The sequence below is a fragment of the Oculina patagonica genome, chromosome 3 (assembly GCF_052425735.1).
Source record: "Oculina patagonica isolate OP01 chromosome 3, crgOcupat, whole genome shotgun sequence".
Classification (NCBI taxonomy): domain Eukaryota; kingdom Metazoa; phylum Cnidaria; class Anthozoa; order Scleractinia; family Oculinidae; genus Oculina; species Oculina patagonica.
In genome coordinates this window covers 23,278,975-23,291,497 of record NC_135760.1, presented here as the reverse complement: position 1 = coordinate 23,291,497, position 12,523 = coordinate 23,278,975, and the positions used below count along the sequence as shown (strand labels likewise).

General features: G+C 35.4%; 1 protein-coding gene across 1 annotated transcript in view; it reads left to right on the top strand.

Annotated features, from left to right (window-relative positions):
- Positions 1-6,081: 6,081 nt before the first annotated feature.
- Positions 6,082-12,523, top strand: part of LOC144647101 (uncharacterized) — a 63,421-nt gene continuing 56,979 nt past the window's right edge. The window contains exon 1 of the mRNA XM_078506854.1: positions 6,082-6,107. The gene's annotated coding sequence lies outside the window, so the exon portion shown is untranslated. The remainder of the gene's footprint in view (positions 6,108-12,523) is intronic.

The following is a 12,523-nucleotide window of genomic DNA, read 5'->3' as shown; positions in this document are numbered from 1 at the left end:
TCATTTTAACTTATAAAATTATAAACGTTTCTGCTCAACAAAGAATTCGAGCAAGGAATATTTCTTTCAACTGAAACAAGACAAACAAGATTTCCATGGCCAGTTCCCTGACTGAAGCGTCTCAACGTGGTTTAACGTCAAACGTCTTTTTACCGTCAACTGTCGAAAAAAATCAGTTTTTAGTTGTCAAAACTGAGGTACAATTTAAGCAGCTCCTCTCGGACCTCTGGCTCCTCTCGTTTTTGTTTGTAACATTTTAAAAACCAGTGACTCTTGCTATCTTGAGGGTTGCCGAACGCTCGAACACAAGGAAAGTGAGAAATGCACGAGCCTGGGCGTTTTGTAGTTCGAGAAATCCTGACGATCAGCACGAGGAAGCACGAGCTTTTAACACGCATTTGATTACTCAACCGGGCATAATAAATGAAATTTTCACGATTACCGCTAGAACGGTTTTTGCGAGGCAAAAGGTTTTCGTGTTTTTCACACGTTGTTGATCAAGTTAGCCTCGATTTGCATTGGCGTTCTTTTTAAAGTTCACGTCTGTTTGGTGCACATTCAAGCAATTATCGTCGTTGAACGGGTGCCTTATGACGGAAATAATAAAAATAACTATCCAGTTTTGGCCGCGTAAACTGAGGTTTCCTTACCCGTACGGTCCAAGCCGAGACGTTCACAGTACATTAAGCTTAAAGAGAAGATGGCTCCTGTTCTTCTCTTTAAAAGCATATCTCAGCATCGGGCGAAACGATGTACTCGTATCGGGATGCGTGAGCGGTTCAAACTATTCACCCTCATAGAAAATCCAGCTGAGGTCCCGGATAGTCTTTGCTTACAATGTCGATACTAGTTTGTTCCGAATAAAGGACATTCGACTATGGGCCGTTTATATATCAAACAATTTTAATTAATTTAATATAAATGCAGTCTGACCAACTTATTACTACTACGCATCGTTACAGAACAAACGTACTGAGTGACTTAGAATTAAAAACAAAGTTATCAAAATTGAGTTCAATTCACAGATTCATTTAGCGCGGAAAATAGGTGCGATATTCCGCAAAATTCCGCTAAATCGGAAAACTCTAATTTCATGTCGCGAAAATTTCTGCAATGAGGTCCCTGCTATCAACAGTGACGTGTTATGAGAAGAAAGGGGAACCTGTTTGTTCCTTTGTGATCTGTAGACTTACCTGTCGAATTAACAGCATGAGACTTTCGATTCGTAAATAACCATTCGCGCTTGTTTATTCATCATTTCCGTTTTGAGTACGAGTTTTATTTTGATATTTTGAACCAAAATTAGTCATTTGGCGCTAACGAGAGATCTGCTTAAGCTTACGATAACGGCCACGAGTAAATGATTCGAATCTGAAAAAGATACCAGTGTGCATTGCAGACATTGCACGGGCACTTCCTGCGTATCAAAACACAGAAGACAGGAGCATATAATAACCTGTTGATTCTTTTGTGATCTGTCGACTTACCTGTTGAATTCTCAGCTTGAGACTTTCTTAAATAACCATTCGTGCTTGTTTGTTCATTATTTGTGTTTTGAGTTCCCAGCCTTTCACACCTTAGAAACAAAGGGTAAGTTGTTTTAATTTGAATTAATGCAAATCAGTGCAAATTAGTAAAACATACACGAATAAAAGCCAGGAAAAGAGGTCAAAAATGGAATTATCGTTTTCAAGCTAACCGTGTCTTACTTTATTTCACATTTTAAACAATTTCTTCATAGATAAGCGTGATTGAAACGATTGTAATTATTTATTTTAAATGTTTTGAAGATTTTTGAACAAATTTCGCTGCATGGTTCTAAGTAAGCAGAAATGTACATGAAGTAGACAAAAAATAAACATTTTCTTTGAAATTTGAGGCGGCTCAGGAAAGACATCAATTAGTAGTTATTTGTACTGTCACATTTTTACGCTCCACAAGGATATGCAACGAAATTTCGAAAAATAATCACTGGTAGATTTTATAAACTTTATTTCGCTTAAGAACACTACAGTTTCTTCTGTTAATATACATTTGATACAAATTCTACACAAAAAGTCAGTTTTCACAACATTAGTTATTCAAATCTAATCGTAAGCTCTATAATTCCCTTGCGAGTACTGTCAAACTACACATTTCGAGTGATAATTTATTTTTCAAACATAGGAATTTATCTGTTTTCGTTTTACAGAGAGATCTTGATCGCTACACCCAAATTATGAGAAAAAATGATTGGTCAACATACTCGTTTACGAGAAAAAGATAATTAATTTTCACCATGCACCTGGGTATCAAGATAAATTATAATTATATAAATATCATAACCTGTTTGTTCCTTTGTTCCTTTGTAGAATTATCAGCTTGAGACTTTCGAAAATAGCTGTTGACGCTTGTTTTTCATCATTTGTGATTTGAGTTCGCAGCCTTTCACACCTTTGAAACAAAGGGTAAGTTGTTTTAATTTAAATTAATACAAATTAGTGCAAATTAGCAAACACTGCACGAAATAGAAGTTAAACCAGAATAGAAATAACTTTTTCAAGCTAACAGTCTTATAGTTTATTTCACATTTAAAACAAATTCTTCATAGATAGCGTGGTTGAAACGATTGTTAGGATTTATTTCAAATGTTTTGAAGATTTTTGAACAAATTTCGCTGCATGGTTCTAGGTAAGCAGAAATGTACATGAAGTAGACAAAAAATAAACATTTTCTTAATTGAAATTTGAGGCGGCTCAGGAAATACATCAGTTAGTAATTAATTGTGCATTTAAAACAAATTCTTCATAGATAGCGTGGTTGAAACGATTGTAATGATTTATTTCAAATGTTTTGAAGATTTTTGAACAAATTTCGCTGCATGAATTTAGGTAAGCGGAAATGTACATGAAGTAGACAAAAAATAAACATTTTCTTAATTGAAATTTGAGGCGGCTCAGGAAAGACATCAATTAGTAGTTATTTGTACTGTCACATTTTTACGCTCCACAAGGATATGCAACTTAATTTCGAAAAATAATCATAGGTAGATTTTATAAACTTTATTTACACTACAGTTTTTTCTTTTAAAATACGTTTCTTACAAATTTCTACACAAAATGTCCGTTTTTGCAACATTAATTAATAAATCTAACAGTGGTCCATTGGCTAGATACTGATACCATAGTCACAAATGGAAAAGTCTAAGATGGCGCACGGATTTTCGCCGGCCCATTTCGGGTATTTTTAAATTGGAGGGAGGTGACGTGGTTGTTTTTAAGTTAGTTAAGTAGAACAATTAACACGATATCATTTAGAGTGATAGGTCATTTTAAAGCAATTCCTAAAAAAATCACGAAAAAGGGGAAAATTTCATGTCGCGAAAATTTCTGCAATGAGGTTCCTGCTATCAACAGTTACGTGTTATGAGAAGAAAGGGGAACCTGTTTGTTCCTTTGTGATCTGTAGACTTACCTGTCGAATTAACAGCATGAGACTTTCGATTCGTAAATAACCATTCGCGCTTGTTTATTCATCATTTCCGTTTTGAGTACGAGTTTTATTTTGATATTTTGAACCAAAATTAGTCATTTGGCGCTAACGAGAGATCTGCTTAAGCTTACGATAACGGCCACGAGTAAATGATTCGAATCTGAAAAAGATACCAGTGTGCATTGCAGACATGGCAGGGCACTTCCTGCGTATCAAAACAAAGAAGACAGGAGCATATAATAACCTGTTGATTCTTTTGTGATCTGTCGACTTACCTGTTGAATTCTCAGCTTGAGACTTTCTTAAATAACCATTCGTGCTTGTTTGTTCATTATTTGTGTTTTGAGTTCCCAGCCTTTCACACCTTAGAAACAAAGGGTAAGTTGTTTTAATTTGAATTAATGCAAATCAGTGCAAATTAGTAAAACATACACGAATAAAAGCCAGGAAAAGAGGTCAAAAATGGAATTATCGTTTTCAAGCTAACCGTGTCTTACTTTATTTCACATTTTAAACAATTTCTTCATAGATAAGCGTGATTGAAACGATTGTAATTATTTATTTTAAATGTTTTGAAGATTTTTGAACAAATTTCGCTGCATGGTTCTAAGTAAGCAGAAATGTACATGAAGTAGACAAAAAATAAACATTTTCTTTGAAATTTGAGGCGGCTCAGGAAAGACATCAATTAGTAGTTATTTGTACTGTCACATTTTTACGCTCCACAAGGATATGCAACGAAATTTCGAAAAATAATCACTGGTAGATTTTATAAACTTTATTTCGCTTAAGAACACTACAGTTTCTTCTGTTAATATACATTTGATACAAATTCTACACAAAAAGTCAGTTTTCACAACATTAGTTATTCAAATCTAATCGTAAGCTCTATAATTCCCTTGCGAGTACTGTCAAACTACACATTTCGAGTGATAATTTATTTTTCAAACATAGGAATTTATCTGTTTTCGTTTTACAGAGAGATCTTGATCGCTACACCCAAATTATGAGAAAAATGATTGGTCAACATACTCGTTTACGAGAAAAAGATAATTAATTTTCACCATGCACCTGGGTATCAAGATAAATTATAATTATATAAATATCATAACCTGTTTGTTCCTTTGTTCCTTTGTAGAATTATCAGCTTGAGACTTTCGAAAATAGCTGTTGACGCTTGTTTTTCATCATTTGTGATTTGAGTTCGCAGCCTTTCACACCTTTGAAACAAAGGGTAAGTTGTTTTAATTTAAATTAATACAAATTAGTGCAAATTAGCAAACACTGCACGAAATAGAAGTTAAACCAGAATAGAAATAACTTTTTCAAGCTAACAGTCTTATAGTTTATTTCACATTTAAAACAAATTCTTCATAGATAGCGTGGTTGAAACGATTGTTAGGATTTATTTCAAATGTTTTGAAGATTTTTGAACAAATTTCGCTACATGGTTCTAGGTAAGCAGAAATGTACATGAAGTAGACAAAAAATAAACATTTTCTTAATTGAAATTTGAGGCGGCTCAGGAAATACATCAGTTAGTAATTAATTGTGCATTTAAAACAAATTCTTCATAGATAGCGTGGTTGAAACGATTGTAATGATTTATTTCAAATGTTTTGAAGATTTTTGAACAAATTTCGCTGCATGAATTTAGGTAAGCGGAAATGTACATGAAGTAGACAAAAAATAAACATTTTCTTAATTGAAATTTGAGGCGGCTCAGGAAAGACATCAATTAGTAGTTATTTGTACTGTCACATTTTTACGCTCCACAAGGATATGCAACTTAATTTCGAAAAATAATCATAGGTAGATTTTATAAACTTTATTTACACTACAGTTTTTTCTTTTAAAATACGTTTCTTACAAATTTCTACACAAAATGTCCGTTTTTGCAACATTAATTAATAAATCTAACAGTGGTCCATTGGCTAGATACTGATACCATAGTCACAAATGGAAAAGTCTAAGATGGCGCACGGATTTTCGCCGGCCCATTTCGGGTATTTTTAAATTGGAGGGAGGTGACGTGGTTGTTTTTAAGTTAGTTAAGTAGAACAATTAACACGATATCATTTAGAGTGATAGGTCATTTTAAAGCAATTCCTAAAAAAATCACGAAAAAGGGGAAAATTTCATGTCGCGAAAATTTCTGCAATGAGGTTCCTGCTATCAACAGTTACGTGTTATGAGAAGAAAGGGGAACCTGTTTGTTCCTTTGTGATCTGTAGACTTACCTGTCGAATTAACAGCATGAGACTTTCGATTCGTAAATAACCATTCGCGCTTGTTTATTCATCGTTTCCGTTTTGAGTACGAGTTTTATTTTGATATTTTGAACCAAAATTAGTCATTTGGCGCTAACGAGAGATCTGCTTAAGCTTACGATAACGGCCACGAGTAAATGATTCGAATCTGAAAAAGATACCAGTGTGCATTGCAGACATGGCAGGGCACTTCCTGCGTATCAAAACAAAGAAGACAGGAGCATATAATAACCTGTTGATTCTTTTGTGATCTGTCGACTTACCTGTTGAATTCTCAGCTTGAGACTTTCTTAAATAACCATTCGTGCTTGTTTGTTCATTATTTGTGTTTTGAGTTCCCAGCCTTTCACACCTTAGAAACAAAGGGTAAGTTGTTTTAATTTGAATTAATGAAAATCAGTGCAAATTAGTAAAACATAGACGAATCAAAGGTCTCTATATATATGAGACTACGACTATTTTGCTATGGTCTATCTGTTGGCAGTCAATTGTGGTATGGAGTAGTCTTTTGCTAAGGGGTGAAAGAGGCTTTTCATGTTGTTTAGGAGTGGAAGTCTTGAAATCTAAATTTTCCCTTGAGGGTAAGCTCCTGTATCTTTTAGCCATGGTTGGTAATGGATTTTCATCCCTTTGTACTTTGTATATTTCTAGTTGGGGGTCTGTTGCTTTAACTTTGAAACGTTTGCCTTATACCAGACCTTTTATAGTTGTTTTGGTAGCCCTATATCAGACTATGAAAATGTGCCTTCTTGGATATTTGGGTGACTCAATTCGGCGGAATGGCGGAACGGCGGAACGCCACGGTGGATGGGAGGAACATTGTAAAACACGGAGTGACGTATTATCTTAAAACGCGGAATGTCTGAATATTGTAAAACGCGGAATTGTGAAACATTTAAAAAAGTGGCAACAACAGCGACCAAAACTGAAACAATCAAAAGTAAAAATATAACTGCTAACTTTCTCATACGGCAATAAACGCTGTGAATCATGAATTGCCAACGGTGGGTATGTGAGTATATTGATTTAAACCAGGATAACAAGAGGCGACATCCGTTTCTAATATATCTTAAAACCGTTAATCCAAATTCAAAATTTTGTATCATTGAAAGGAGAAATGTTTATTCACTGCTTATTCACTGATTTACTTTCTGTAATCGCGCCCGGTAAGCCTACTTGTACACATAAATGTGCTTGTTTTATCTCGAAAAAAGCCAAGCGAAACATAACGGAAATTCAAATACTCATTAGTGAACAACATTGAAATTAAATGGATTTGAACCATGATTTTCACATGTTTCACGTGTCGTGGTAATCGCCGTCAAAGGCTGCCGGCTGTCGGCTCGTGTTTCCTCGCGCATATCCACGCGCGAGACTGGTCACATCAACTGTGGTCACAGATTCGCTCGTAGTGGGTTTCGCCCCTTGTCTCTCTTTTCTTCTAGTGACCGTTAAATTATACCACGACACTCCCCGCGAGGAGAGTTAATAGTTAATGGTGTTAGTAACTTGAGTTAATAATAATAGCGAAGCACACTAATGACGTCACAAAATTTTAACCCCCGTTGTGACTCGGACAAAAGTCAGACAAACAAACCGCTCTCCGTAAGAGCGATGTATGGCAAAATGGAGTTGGCGGGCACTTTGGAGGCATATTTAGCGATTGTTTCACGATACTATTGCCAGGTAGGCTCAGAATTCGAGAGAAAACCTTAGCTGTGCAACGTAGAAAGCTAAAAACTTGGCTTGAAACAAAAGCTTTGTCATAAAAAGCGATTATTCAAGAAATGTAATATTTCCCCTCAGCTATTGAATGGATTATAAAGGCCCTATTCGGTGAAAGAAAACATTTATTTCTACGCGAAATTCAGAATGTTCACACTGTTCTAAGTGGCTCATTGTGCAACACCATAGAGCCAACCTCCGATGTATGCCACGACAAAATTACGCAAAGAAACGCTTGTCCGATCGGTCTCCCTTATTCTCACTTAATTTCGCGAGTACTAAATTTGGCGATTTTCGCGATTTTTTCAAAATCGCGAAATTTAATACTCGCGAAATATAGGACACGCGAAGTTTAAAATCGCGAAATTTAATATCGTACTGATAATTTAAAAAAATTATGAAACTCGATGTGTTTTATCATGGTTATTCTAACATGTCTGAGCTTCATGTTTAGTGTTTTTTGTTTAATTTTGTCCATTAGTTATCTCCCACTCTTTTAGTCGCACTGTTCGAACTGTTCTCTGCCGCCAAGTTCCTCAAAATCTCGCTCTTGCAGTCGTAGAGGAACCTATTAGGGATTTAGACTGTTGAATACCTTATGTTTTGCTCTGTGTATATTGTTTTGTTTACTGTTTTTACGATGACTTTCATATTAATTATGTTGTTACAGTTTCGAGGTCAAAGCTTCATATTGAAGAATAGATAAAAATCGCGAAATTTAATACACTCCAATTGCACCTTCCTCTCAAAATCCCGAAATTAAGTACTCGCGAAATATGGCTCTTGAATTTTCGCGAAATTTAGTGAGAATAAGGTAATATTAATAACATTTGTCGCGGCAAAATACAATTTAGACTGACGAGCCCGGCAGCTATCTTTTATAGTAATGGGGATAAATAGCAGCTTTATTAAAAGGAAAGTCCTTCAAACTGCAACGATGTATCTGATTATATTATACCATGAGAAAGTCGTATGAATAGCATAATATTTTCTCCCTCTATCTTTCGAAACAGACGGCCGGCCCGGATATCAGTGCCGTCAAATTCGAAAATTTCTTGCAATTGACGTTCTTTCCAGGGCCTAAAGGAAGCATACAAGAAGTATTCTTCGCATTTCGTCGCAATTCTATACTCTAATCAATGATAGTAATACGCTATCCGCCGCTTACATTTCACGGCATTCTGAATAATTTTGCAGTGGGCCGATCAAGGTGTCATTGCCCGATCTTCGACTAATAAATTCAATTTTGGGCCATGTTTTGAATACCTTGAATCTGTTTTTCACTAACAAAAGCAAGAGTGTTTAAAAATCTACCCTTTTTTGGGTCTTTCTCGGCCTCAAATTGAGCCTTTATCGCCTTTTTTTCTTGTCAAGAATGCGTCCTTTCCACACAAAGCCTTTGGACAAACTCAAGTTGTTGTCCGACTCATGCGGGGGGGGGGGGGGGGGTCTCATGCGGCGAAATCTCTTTTTAGTAGTGCGCTTCGCTATTGAAACTTGAGGCGCGTCGTATTGACATTGCGACAGACCGATTAACGTTTGAAACTCGCAACGTAAACCGCCTTCGCTCTGATTCAAATCGACCCCAAACCGACCAAAAAAGACATTGGAACGCAGGTAAATAAGAACATTTTTATTTTAAGATTATGTATAACTAATACAGCGTTTGGGTCCCCTGTGAATTTGCGTTCTTAATCGTTTTAGGTTAAATATTAGCGTCCCTTTAGTGTGTGAGACGCTTGTACCAGTCCAAACTTGCGTTCTAACGTTCTAGGTTATATATTATCGTCGCTTTAGTCTGTGAAAGACTTATACATTGCCTTCAAGTGTTGACTGACGCTTTGTTCACCCACACCGAAAAGAAATCCCTTGAATTGAGAACGCGAATGATTATTTACTCGTGTTTAGCGTGACTAACGCAATCGATTGTCGCTCCTTTAGGTTAAATATTAGCGCGGCTTTAGTATGTGAAAGACTTGTATTAAACAGTACAAATTTCCGTTCTTAATCATTTTAGGTTAAATATTAGCGCCCCTTCAGTGAGTGAGACGCTTGTACTAGTACAACGCTTTAGACTGTGAAAGACTTAAACGTTGCCTTCATGGGCTGAACCTCTCACATTCTCGATTAGTTGTGTCATATCTCATTTGAGATACTCACGCATAAAAATAATTGTTATATAACGTTTATACATGTGACAAGTCACGTTTTTAACACGAGATCGCAAGTGTTGACGCAATACTAATGAGAGACCCTTTCATCACCTACAGCGAAATATGTGACAAGTCACGCCTTTAATAGGAGCTCGCAAGTGTTGACGCAATAATAATAAGAGACCCTTTCATCGCCCACTGAGCGGAAAGAAATCCCTTGAGAAATTAAAACAGTCCCTTGAGAAATTAAAAAAGTCCCTTGAGAGTTTACAAATATGTGGTTCCAAATTTTGTCCACATAACCCCTATTCTCCTACTTTAGCTTGTAAACAAGCAAAATAGTCGAAATAAAAACCAGGAAGGGAGGCCAAAAATGGAATTAACTTTTTCAAGCAAGAAGTCTCTTACTTTATTTCACATTTGAAACAAATTCTTCATATCTAAACGTGGTTAAAAGGATTAAAAGGATTCATTTATAATGATTTAAATATTTTTGAACAAATTTTGCTGCATGGTTCTAGGTAAGCAGAAACGTACATGAAGTAGACAAAAAATAAACATTTTCTTTGAAATTTGAGGCGGCTCAGGAAATACATCGATTAGTAATTATTTGTACTGTCACATTTTTACGCACCACGAGGATATGCAACTTAATTTTGAAAAATAATCATTGGTAGATTTTGTAAACTTTATTTACAATACAGTGTTTTCTTTTAAAATACGTTTCTTTAGAATTTTTACTCAAAAAAGTCAGTTTTCACAACATTAATTATTAAATCTATTCCTAAGCTCCATAATTCCCTTGCGAGTACTGGCAGACACTTTTCGAGTGATAATTTATTTTTCAAATAAGGAATTTATCTGTTTGTTTTTTTTACAGAAAGATCTTGATCGCTACATCCAAATTATGAGTAAAATGATAGGTCACCATACTCGGTTACAAGAAAGAGACGATTTATTTTTTCGCGTGGACTAAGCCGCATAGAAAAGAGCCGCCATTTTGTTTATGTGCGCGCGCTAACTACGCGTGAGGTTCTGTACAGAAAGGATGAGCATTGCAATACAGGGCAATGACCTAAAAACATTTCTTACGAATTTCTACACAGAAAAGTCAGTTTTCACAACATTAATTATTCAAATCTAATTAGCTCTATAACTGCACTAAACATAGTGTTAATTTCAATTCCAACAGTGGTCCATTGAAATAAACGAATGTATAAATTCTGATCTAGAAGAAATTCGATTATGGCTTGCAGCCAATAAACTTACAATAAACTTGACAAAAACGGAATTTTTATTAATTGGATCTAGACAAAGGCTATTTAATCTACCTGAGAATCCCTCAATCAAAATAAATAAAATCCCTATTGAACAAGTATCCACTACGAAATCTCTCGGCGTATATATTGATCAAAATCTAAATTGGGAATTTCACATAAAGGAAATTTCAAAAAAGATTGCCTCAGGCGTAAGCGCCATTAAACGCATAAGGGATTTTGTTCCACGTGAGATACTTCTCACCGTTTACAATTCATTAATTCAGCCTCATTTCGATAACTGTAGTGTAGTGTGGGGATGCTGTTCAAAGGGACTCTCTCAGAAACTACAAAAGCTACAGAACCGTGCTGCGCGTATCATAACCTTATCTAATTATGATAGAAATACTGATGAACTCTTACATAGTTTAAATTGGCACAAACTTGATCATCAAAGGGCCGTGAGTAAATCGATTATGATGTATAATGCTGTGAACAACCTGACTCCGAATTATTTGAGTTCTCGGTTTTTCCCGCGTAATGAAGCCTTGACATACAATCTCAGGAATACTGAAGGAAAGCTATCCATACCACAGCCGCGCACTAATTATTGTAAACGAAGCTTTAGCTACAGCGGGGCCGTGTTATGGAATGGCTTACCGAATGAAATAAAACTATCCATCACACTTAACGAATTTAAGAACAAATTGAAAAATCACAAGTTCGGCTCATTTTGCATTTAAATTATAAGTACACGGCATCCTTGTAAAGCAGGTTTTTGTTTGTTTGTTCTTACTAGTAGTTAGCCTCTCTTAGTTAGTTTAGTTAGTGTTTTATCCCTTGTTCCTTTTTTATTATGTATACCTGAATGGAATTTACCGTGTTTTAAATAAAGTATTACCTACCTACCTATTGGCTAGCTACTGATACCATGGTCACAAATGGAAAAATCTTAGATGGCGCGCGGATTTTAGCCGGCCCATTTTGGGTTTCTTTAAATTGGGGGAGGGTGGTTGATTTTAAGTTAGTTAAGTAGAACAATTAACACGATATCATTAGAGTGAAACGTCATTTTTAACCAATTCCTAAAATAAAATCACGAAAAAGGGGAAAATTTCAAGTCGCGAAAATTTTCTGCAATGAGGTCCCTGCTATCAACAGTTACGTGTTATGAGAAGAAAGGGGAACCTGTTTGTTCCTTTGTGATCTGTAGACTCACCTGTTGAAATTATCAGCTTGAGACTTTGGGAGATAACCATTCATGCTTGCTTATTCATCATTTGTGTTTTGAGTTCGCAGCTTTTCACACCTTTGAAACAAAGGGTAATTTGTTTTAATCAAATCAGTGCAAATTAGTAAAAAATACACGAATAAAAACCAGGAAGGGAGGTCAGAAAATGGAATTTACTTTATTTTCAAGCTAACAGTCTCTTACTTTATTTTACATTTGAAACAAATTCTTCATAGATAAGCTTGGTTGAAACGATTGTAAGGATTTATTTCATGATCAAATGATATAAAGATTTTAAAAAAATTCGCTGGTTCAGGGAAGCGAAAAAAAAAAGAAAAAAAAAAAAAAAAAAAAAAAAATTTTCTTTGAAATTTAAGGCGGCTCAGAAAGACATAAGTAATGTAGTAATTATTTGTG